Source organism: Oryctolagus cuniculus, chromosome 12, assembly GCF_964237555.1.
Source record: "Oryctolagus cuniculus chromosome 12, mOryCun1.1, whole genome shotgun sequence".
NCBI lineage: Eukaryota > Metazoa > Chordata > Mammalia > Lagomorpha > Leporidae > Oryctolagus > Oryctolagus cuniculus.
In genome coordinates, this window is record NC_091443.1 from 83,306,068 (window position 1) to 83,316,754 (window position 10,687).

The 10,687-nt window shown below is 51.2% G+C and overlaps 1 protein-coding gene and 1 long non-coding RNA gene across 2 annotated transcripts in view; one reads left to right on the forward strand and one right to left on the reverse strand.

Moving 5' to 3' along the window:
• The window catches only part of ANXA2 (annexin A2), a 49,090-nt gene extending 44,493 nt beyond the window's left edge, over positions 1–4,597 (reverse strand). Inside the window, exon 1 of the mRNA XM_051821925.2 lies at positions 4,305–4,597. The gene's annotated coding sequence lies outside the window, so the exon portion shown is untranslated. The remainder of the gene's footprint in view (positions 1–4,304) is intronic.
• On the forward strand, positions 2,400–7,651 carry LOC138844698 (uncharacterized). Its single transcript, XR_011380926.1, has 2 exons — positions 2,400–2,671; positions 4,727–7,651. It is a non-coding gene; the product is annotated as an uncharacterized lncRNA (long non-coding RNA).
• Positions 7,652–10,687: the final 3,036 nt, after the last annotated feature.

Sequence of the window (10,687 nt, forward strand, 5' to 3'; positions counted from 1 at the left end):
GGGACCATCTGGGACGCTGCAGTCCGCAGGCAGCCAAAGCACGCAGGGGTGTGGGGGAGAAGGGAGTTCCCACTGGGCTCCACCACCCACCCTCCTAAATCATCTTTATTTAACAAAACCTCTTGGAAGCACATACTTTTCTTCTTGGTTTCTGGTCTTGATTAACGCCTGAGTCACAGGGCCAAGTCATTCCCCAGCATTCCTGGAATTCTGCCCAGCGGCCTGGACCGCAGGGAGCACGAGAGACCCAAGGACACTTGCTCCAGCTTGCCCCCTTGCTGCCTGCTCCGAATCGGTATTTGTCTGCTCGCTGCAGACACGTTGCAGCTTCTGGCTCTCACAGCTGCTCTCTGCCAGTCTCCTGATATGGGGTGGGAGTGGGTGGAAGGAGCTGGGCAGGAAAAATGACATCACTTGGCTTGGAGCAAGGTCAGGGTTGGGAAATCCAGAGCTTCCCATCTACAACTCAAGCTCTGTGTCTTATGGCCCACATAATGTGCTTTCCACAGGGCCCAGGCGCCTACAGAGGGAGAAAAAAAAAAAAAAAAAAAAGGCCTAAACTCAGCATTCAAGATCTTGCAGACTCTACACCTACAGGCCTTTTCTTCTGTATTGGGGGGGGGGGGAGGAGGGGGTCTTCAAAAAGTCCCTGGAATATGCGTACTGTAGGTTGCAAAATTGTTTTGCACCAAACAAAATGAGCTTATCTTTTCATTCCATGTGTCCATGCACTTTCTGGAGCTCCCTACCTCTGTGCACACAGACACACATCTTGGTCCACTGTCGGATGAGGCCAGCGACGCTTCCCTCAACATGCTGCCCCTCCAAGCTCCAAGCTCCCCTGATCAGCTGAACCTTACCCTCCCCCCTCGGCCTGAGGCTCTCAGCAGAGCTGTGTATGTGGAGGTGGCACCACCTGCCCCCAGGGTTTCTGACTTATTGCTGTTTCCTCACAGGTGTGAGCTCACCGCGTGGCACACAGCAAGCATGCAATCACATCCTGGGAGATTGCACACACATCCGGGCTTTCCACTGTAGCTGGTCTTTCTTCCCCTGCCTTTCCAACACACCCTCCTTCCTCCATTTTCTTTCTCTCCTAGACCAAACATTGCAAATGCAGTTCCAGGTCCAGGCAGTAGGCACAGGAGCCTCTGCCTGGCAGGTCCCCGTGGGGGCAGCCCCTTTCTCATCACGATCTACTGTAGCCCGGTCCCCAGCCCCCGCTTCTGCTCTGTCTGGGCTACTAGAGCCTGAGGCCTGTCCACACGGCCTTCGGGCGTGGAGCAAGCACGGAAGCAGTGAGCAGACAGGACGGACTTCCTCTGAGCATGTAGCCTGGGCGTGGCAAGGAGACAAAGGACACAGGCAGAGGGTTCACACCAAGCCAGGGATTAGAACTCAGACCACTACGGCGCTACTGGTTTGTGCTTCAACACTGTTGAGCCCAGGTGGCTTAGACTTGTATGTCATCTCCTGGGCATCTCTCTTGACCTCTACTACTAACCTAGCCCCTCAACAAAGTAGAGCAGGACTCTGGCAACAGGAGATGGAAAAATTCACCAGGCAGTGAATGAGTGGAAAGAGGGTGGGTTTTTTGGTTGTTTTTGTTTGTTTGTTTGTTTGTTTGTTTTGTGGCCTAGAATTTCCTCTGGTGTGGCCTAGCACTACAATAGGGCGTGGCACCAGGGAAAGGAGGAAGCTGATTCCCACACGCACACACAGAGGAACACCCAATTTCTCTTTAATTCTCACATTCAAATCAGGAAGTCAGCACAGCCTTAAACAACACTTGCCAAGGTGGGTTATGGATGATGCTTAGGTCTGTGGCTCAGTTTGTATCAAAGGGAAAATGAGCCCTGGTCAAATTTGGAAACTAACATTGGTGAAACGTGAAACTTAAAATATGATGGCTGTCACACAATTCACAGCTAGATTTAAGGTCTACAGAGCAGGGATGTGTGTGTGTGTGTATGTGTGTGTGTGTGTGTTTCGCTTACTGTTGTTTCTCCAGTGGCTACAACTGTGGGTGGAACATAGTAGGTGCTTGATAGTCTGTGGAATGAAGGAATGTCTGAGGCAGCCCATGGCACGCCCATCCTTTCTCCATGATAAATGGCCCAAGCCCCACACAGAGTGACAACCAAGACTCACCACAATGCATTAGTGCCAGGTCCTAGGCTCACAGGTGCAGGAAAAGCCTCCAGGCCTCCAAATCGATAACAATTACAGAAGAGTATCTACTTTGCCAGAAAAGCTACTTAAATCTGACATTAGCCAGGAAACTAACGGCCATGACTGCAGTCCAATGTCAATAGATACAGTCCTTTAATAGCTCCAAGACCCGGGATGTTAAATACTGGAGACTCCAGTCCAAGACTGAGCTCTTAATCAAGGTCAGTGAGTCAGCAATATTTCCTGGTCATTTGAGGAAGGCAGGCGACACAGCCATAAGCTTCCTATTGAAATACTGCACACAGGCGGTCAGGGCCTGCTCCCCTCCACTGCAGACGTGCTGGGCCATCCAGCCCTGAAACTTCTGGACAAGAGATTTAGAAGTTGGTAGAAAGCTGTTACAGGATACACTAGTCCTGGTCTCATCTGAAATCTTCCTTCACCTGGCCTGAACATTACTTCTCCTGGATTCCATTACCTCAAATTCTACAAAGTGCAGGTGGGTGTGGGCTAAGGAGGGTTTCTCAGTGCTGTTTCTTCACTAACAGTGCTCTCTGGATTGCTGGGGGTTTTAGGACCTCCGACCTAATGATCATTTATTGCATTTGCTGGCTTCTAGCTGGGGTTGGCGTCACACTGGAGGGAGGAAGAGGGAATACAGCAGACCTGGACAAGGCCCCTGGGCTGCTGTCTCACATCAGGGAAGGTGGTCTCTAAGGAGGCAAAAGAGAGGCATTGAAAAGAAAGCAGAGAGGAGGCAGAAGCATGAAAAAGAATTTAATCAGGGCCAACTTCAAAGAAAGTTCCAGAAAAAATTCAGTGATTTATTCTTCCTACCCACCTGTCGGCCCCTCACCCCCAATTAGGCAGTGCCTGCACACAGAGCATGGTAAGCGGGTTCTTTCGGGCTAGCCTGGGAGCCTAAGCATTTTCAGTAACATCGTTTCCCTGGGAAAATGCATTCTGCATTCCAAATCACCAAGGTGTGGCCAGAAGGCTTCTCAGACCCAGGTAAAGGCCCAACGTGTACCCATCAGGCCACTGCTGTTTCACCCCCAGACTCCAATCACCCACAGCTTTAAAATGACAAATCTCACCACAAAAATGATACTTCACCCTTGTCTGGCGCCGTGCATTTGCAGTGCACTTTAAAGATTTAATTTTGAATGAACATGTTTTTTGAAATCTTCAATACATAGTCCTCCTTCGGGCAGAGGGAGTATAATGGGGGTCCTTAAACCACTTGCATAGGTAAGAAACCTGAGGGTCCACTCCTGTTTCTCCAGGGCCAGTCCATGGAACCCAGGCCCTGCCCAGCAGCCAGCTCCGAGCTGCAGGGAGCGGCTGGGCCACGCCCTTCTGGGCACTCCAGGTCCCTGACTCACTGCCGCATCACCGCAAGTAACAGTCAGGCCAGCCCTCCCCACAAGAACTCCGGGGACACTTCCTTCCCCATGCAAACGTGCTCAACCAAACGGAAAAGCCCCCAGATTGAGCACAATCTGAAACTGCTATCCTCCAAGATAATCTCTACGAAAGAGCAAAGAACTGAGGTTTCTGTTTTGTTTTATTGGGTGCACGGCTGGCTACTCAAAACTCCCACCCCACCCCCACCCCAGCCTCCCCTCTCAGGGGTCGGCTCAAGCTCCACAAACGCGCGTCCAGATCGCGTAAAGGGACTTTAAGCACACATGGGCGGCATTCTGGAGAGCGGTGGAACTCCAGCTCCACGCGGAGCGCACGGCCCCTAGCAGTCCGCAGCGCTCGGCGGCCACGCCCTGTCCCCCTCCCGGGCCCGGCACGTCTGGAATGCGGGGCCCCCAGTGCTCCCCTGCGTGAGCAGGCTCGCCCGCTACCCGCGAAGCCTCCATGGGAATGCACAGTCCGGTCCTCATGCTCCGCGCTCCCAGGCCTGGACACGAACGGCCCCACTCATCCCGCCCCGGACACCTGGCCTTGCGCCCCCCGCCCGCAGCAGCCCAAGTGCGCCCCGGTCTCCCCCGGCTCCCGGCCCGGCCGCTCGAGCCCCTCTCTGCAAGCCCCTTTCCCCCTTGCCAGCCTCCGCAGGCCCCGCTAGTGCTGCGGCCCCGGGCCATAGCGGGCGGGCGGCGGGTGTGGCGCGTCCCGCTTACCTGGGCCGGGCGCCGAGAGTTGCGAGCGTCTCCAGTTGCCGAGCGGAGCTGGCTGCCTTGGGTGGGGCTTTTATACCCGCCACATCCTCTCGGCCAGGCCCGCCCTGCCCGCCCCCACCCCGACTCGGGGTGACTCACGCTCGCCGGGCCGCTGGCCCGAGCGGGTAGCCACGCCCTGGAACGGCTGCGAGCCTCGCCGCGCGGGAGCGGCCCGACGCCCACGGCCCTGCCCAGGGTGGAAGCCCCGCCGAGACTTCCCCGAGGTCCGGGTTAGGCCGTCTCTTTTCCTCCCTTCCGGACTGGAGTGCCACGTCGAGTTCCTAGCCTGGGCTTCGGTTCCTAAATGGGCCACACTTTAGGAGAAATCACTTTATTTTCTTTTTTCTTTCTTTTTCTTTTCTTTTCTTTTTTTTTTTCTTTAGGCGCCAAAGCCCTGGAAGAAAGAATTGATCCAAGAAACATAAATCTGGATTCTCCTGCTCTGGGACGTTTGGCATCCAGCAACCCATTACCATCTGCAAACATATTAGCTTAACCTCTGGACGCCTGTTCCCGGAAGGAGAACGCGCAGGCCATGCGCCCCGGCCTCGGAGAGTGCCCCGAGCAGGGATCCCTCACCCCACCTCTGCACCGGGAGGCGCCCTCTTCCCCGGGGACTGCTGAGCTCTGCGTGCGTCAGCCTCTGGGACCCACCACTCTGCGCAGCCTTGTGACAGGCAGGCCCGAGCTGGGTGGGGCGCCTGGCTTTGAACCCCGAGTTGCAACGGAGAACTTTGATCCGTTCTTCCTTTTGTGACCGCCAGTTGCTTTCACTTGCCCCGAAGCCATTGAGCCAACTCCCTCGCTCGGTTTTGCTGTTTCTCGCTTTTCTTCCCCGGCACTACTTCCACGAGTGCCACTTGCAACTTGTGGCCGAGCACGTGTGACTGAGCCAGCGATGCATGCAGCTCTCAGACTGAGAGCTTGGCTAAAAACCCCACAGACTTTGAACTCCCTCCCTCCTTGCACACTCAGCCTAGGCAGTGTTTTTGCCCAGTCTGGCTGCTCCTGGGAGTCGGAGCGACAGCCAAGGCAACCAGACACTGAGTGCTGTGCTCAGGGTCACACAAATGGGTAGCTGCAAAATCCAGCCTAGGAAGGTTTCCTAGCACCCAGCCTGGGCTCTTTTCTCTAGGAATTAATTAGGCATGACAGGCACTGTCAGAAGGCTGGGCGAGGCAGAAGCTAGGAGTCAGGAACTCCATCCGGGTCTCCCCCATGGGTGCCAGGAACCCAAGTACATGAGCCATTCTCTGCTGCCTCCAGGTGCATTATGAAGAAGCTGGATTGGAAGGAGTTAAACCCACATGCTCCACTATGGGCTACAGGTGTCCCAAATGGAGGCTTAACCTGCTGAGTCCCAATGCCTGCCCCGAAAGCAACCCTTCTAATACAATTTCTAATGTGCATTCACAGCCTTTCAATTCAGAATGCGAGCTGTAAAGGCAGAAACCACATGGGTTGGTTTCCTGGGTGAGAACTGGAGGAACACAGGCAGGCAGTGATAATGGCGGGCAGGAGGTGGCCTCCCTCCCTCCTCTCCTCCGGCAGGTTCCATGCCAGCTCCTCACTGTGCTGCCTTGCCGCTGTGGGCATCTGCAGAGGGGGAAGAGCTAATGCGAACCAGGTGCAGTACAGATCAGTACAATAGCAAGGCTTTGCTTGGTGCTTGACAGAAATTCGCCGTGATGGTATCTTAGAAAACAAAGCTGTTAAGTCATGGTTGCTTATTTCGGAGGAATGTGAGGCCAGTTCTGCCAGTAAAAGAACTTTTGATTCTTAACCCAAAGATTCTCTTCTTCCTTTCTGCTCCCCAGCATGGCTTGGGGGGATGTTTGCTATAACAGAGCTCAGATTATGTCAGCTGTTGTGCGCATTGTCCTCTCAATGCCTGCCATTGTTCTGTTCACACTTTGTCTGCTGCACCTCAACACCTCTGAGAATGCCTAGCTAGCAATGCTAGGCTCCCACAAGTGATACAGCAGAGTTACGCACAGAATAATATAGAGCAAGGAGGGGCCTTAGAGATGAACTTCTCCTATCCTTCATGTTGACTTATGAGGAAATGAAAACCCACGTTGTCTCCGACCGAATCCAGGGATTCAACGGTGCATCCAAGGTCCCTGTATCTGTTCCATATTGCAATGTAACAAATTACTTCCCAAAACATGCACAACCATTTATTTGCTTATCATTCTGCAACTCGGGCACGACTCAGTGGAAACAGCTGAGCTCGGCTCTACGTGATGTTGGGTGGGGTTGAGTAGTTCAGTTGGAGTTGGAAGATGGCTGGTGGCTTTACTTATTTGTCTGGTGTGTTGGCTGGAGTTGCTAGAATGATGGAGAATAGGCTGAGCCTGTCTCATTCCTCCTGGTCCTCCTCACTCTGTACCAAGATAGTAACGGCAACTGGCTCTCCAGAAGCAACAGCTGAAACCGCCAGTGCTGGGGGCGTGACAGCTGTGCAAAGACAGGTGCTGGGGGATTTTGCCTATGAGCTGTAGTTTGCTGATCCTTGCTTTAATCCCTTGGTCTGCTCAGTTTCTGGCTTTGTCGTCTGGGCTCTGGGCTCCACCCTCTGAGACGCCTTTCCTTTTCCTAAACAGTAGTTCATATTTGTAACTCAGTACAATCTCAGTCTACGGCATGCCGGTAGAAACCCAAAGTTGTCTAGAAGCTTCTTTAAAGTTTGAACTGTTTCTCTGTCCAAGGTGACAGTCGTTTCATAAATACAAGTGTCTTAAAAACCATGTGGATATTCTGTAAGTCTTATTAGGTTAGCTTCATGCTTCAAAATCCATGGCCAATACACTTTTCTCAGAAACCCTATGAGAGTTATGTAAATCTTATTGGGGGTTAATCCCATACTCTGAGATTCATATTCATTATTTTATGTGAAAACAGACCTCTCTCCATGTTGTACAAGTTGGGCTGCAGGAAATATTGTGCTTACGATTCCAAAAGCACATTAAAAAACTTTCTAGGGTTTTAACAAATAAAAAATACTTATGGAGCCGGCGCTGTGATACAGCAGGTTAACGCCCCGGCCTGAAGTGCCGGCATCCCATGTGGGCGCCTGTTCTAGTCCCTGTTGCTCCTCTTCCAATCCAGCTCTCTGCTATGGCCTGGGACAGTAGTAGAAGATGGCCCAAGTCCTTGGCCCCGACACCCACATGGGAGACCCAGAAGAAGCTCCTGCCATTGTGGCCAGTTGGGGAGTGAACCACCGGATGGAAGACCTCTCTCTGCCTCTCCTCTCTCTGTGTAACTCTGACTTTCAAATAAATAAATCTTTTTTTTAAAAAAAAGTACTTATAATTATTATCAGAGTATAGAGTGCCAATTATATTACTGGATGCTTCTTAATAGATTCAGAATATTAATAAGCCTGTGGGGTTTTGCCTAATATTCAGAGAACTCTGAATACTGGCACAAATGACCGAGGCATGATGATGTTTTAAATTTTTTATTCAGTGAGATAAATGTATAGGAGAGTGAGGGCCCTATCTAAAAGAGAGGGAAATATGGATTCATACTGAGCACCAGGAGCCAGCCATGTGGAGGAGCGTGTGGGCCAGGAAGCATGGGGCAGGTGGCCCAAAGGCACGGGGCAAAAAGGACCCACAATGGCAAAATGCCAAAAAAGAGCTGGGCCTACCATGTTCCTTCCAGGCCTTTAATCCACTTCCAAAGGGGAGTGGCTAATTAGTCTGATTGGCAGGTGGGCACACAGGTGAGGCCAGGTAGGGGCATGCAGTCACACAGGGGCGTGGTGAAGGCGTGGTCTTCCAGCTCACAAACCGAATCAGTTTTATCCTGTATGCCTGCCTACAACAGGTCCCCCTCAGAGACTCCATTCCCTTAATCCTAAGGGATGTTGAAGGGGGTAGAATCATCATACCTTCTATAGCTGCTTCCTGCTTATGAGGGGCGTAGTGCAGGCCCTGCCTGTCTCTCTTTTTGCACCGATTACCTTGCATGGTTTTTATTTGCTGGTCTTGGAAACCAGGCAGGAACTCCCCACGGACCGTCACTGGATTGTTTCTCCTCTGTGCTGATAGTGTCTAACCCTGTATCTGCTACTATCGATTTCTCTCTGAGACTACATGCATTATCTCACCTCCTATTCACACTGAAACTCATCTGGCAAATATTAAAAGGTGGATAGAACCCAGTGCGGTGGGAATGAGCGAATGGGCCTTCTCTTACATCATTGGCGGAAGGGCAGTAAATCATCAATATTTAAAATGCTGATGGCCTTTGAGGAGTGTTGCTGCTCTAGAAAGCCATCCTGAAGAGAGAATTCTTCATAACCACAACAATATGTGTATCAAGACATTTACTGCAGCATTTTAAGGTTGCAACCCCCTATGTGCCCATCAGTGAAGCTAACTTTAATTATTGATGGAAGATCTGTACTGTGGAATAAAACTACTGAAAAGCATTCAGGAGATCAATATGTTCTGGCAAGGTCACAGTTCCAAAACACACCGTAAAATCAAAGACCAAGTAGAATGTAAGTCTCAACCTGCATGTTGCCGTGGTTCCCTAAGTTTCAGGGATGACACATGAAACATGACAAAAACTGTGTGTTCTCTCCATCAAGATCATTTATCTTTTCAAGATATTTATTTATTTGATAAGTAGTTACAGAGAGAGAGAGAGAGAGGAGAGAGATCTTCCATCCTCTGGTTCACTCCCCAAATGGCCACAACTGCTGGAGCTGGGCCAATCTGAAGCCAGGAGCCAGGAGCTTCTTCTGGGTCTCCCGTGTGGGTGCAGAAGCCCAAGCACTTGGGCCATCCTCCACTGCTTCTCAGGCCATAAGCAGAGACTGGATCAGAAGACATGCAGCCAGGATACAAACCGGTGCCCATGTGGGATGCTGGCTCCACAGGCTAACGCTTAGCCTACTATGCAACCGTGCCAGCCCTAAGATCATTCTTATATCTTGCCAGCATCTTGGTTCTTATCACGTTGTGCCATTTTCTAGAAGGACAAGTCAGAGGATGAATATTTCAATCTCTGTCAGCCCCTATTATTCCTTCAAGTCACATTTTCCACTTAATTTGTACATATGTACAAATACTTAGGTGCAAAATATCTGCTATCAGTCAAATAATAGTATCTGGTATGTGGCAGAGAATTAAGCCTCCACTTAGATCAGTGGCATTCCATATCAGAGCGCTGGTTTGAGTCCCGGCTGCTCTGCATCAATCCTGCTCCCTGCTAAGGCTCCCAGGAAGGCAGCAGCAGATGGCCCAAGTGCTTGGGCCCCTGTACCCATGTGGGAGACCCGGATGAAGCTCCTGGCTCTTGGCTTTGGCCTGGTCCAGACCTGGTTGTTACAGCCCTTTGGGGAGTGAACCAGCAGAAGGAAGATCTCTCTCCCTCACACACTCTCTCTCTACCTCTTCCTTTCACTGTGTCAAAATTTCAAATAAATACAATAATTTTTTAAAAAAATTTTATAATGTAATATATGAGGAGTCTTCAAAAAGTCAATGGAAAATATGTATTTTAGTGGATATGAAAACATGCAAAAAAGGTAGCTGTATTTGGAGTGTTTTCATCTTTATTGAATGTCCACAAGATGTATTTTAAAGTTAGAAGACCTCAGGGGCCGGTGCCATGGCTCACATGGTTAATCCTCCGCCTGAGGCACCTGCATCCCATATGGGCACCAGGTTCTAGTCCCGGTTGCTCCTCTTCCAGTCCAGCTCTCTGCTGTGGCCCGGGAGGGCAGTGGAAGATGACCCAAGTGCTTGGGTACCTGCACTCGCATGGGAGACCAGGAGGAAGCACCTGGCTCCTGGCTTCAGATCAGCGTAGTTCCGGCTGTGGTGGCCATTTGGGGGGTAAACCAACAGAAGGAAGACCTTTCTCTCTTTTTCTCTCTCTCACTGTCTGTAACTCTACCTCTCAAATAAATAAATAAAATCTTTAAAAAAAAAAAAAAGTTAGAACACCTCTAGTTGATTGAGTTAAAAAGAATCAAGCAGAGGCCGGCGCCGCGGCTCACTAGGCTAATCCTCTGCCTTGCGGCGCCAGCACACCGGGTTCTAGTCCCGGTCGGGGCACCGGATTCTGTCCTGGTTGCCCCTCTTCCAGGCCAGCTCTCTGCTGTGGCCAGGGAGTGCAGTGGAGGATGACCCAAGTCCTTGGGCCCTGCACCCCATGGGAGACCAGGATAAGTACCTGGCTCCTGCCTGCGGATCAGTGTGGTGCACTGGCCGTGGCGGCCATTGGAGGGTGAACCAATGGCAAAGGAAGACCTTTCTCTCTGTCTCTCTCTCTCACTGTCCACTCTGCCTGTAAAAAAAAAAAAAAAAAAAAAAAAAAAG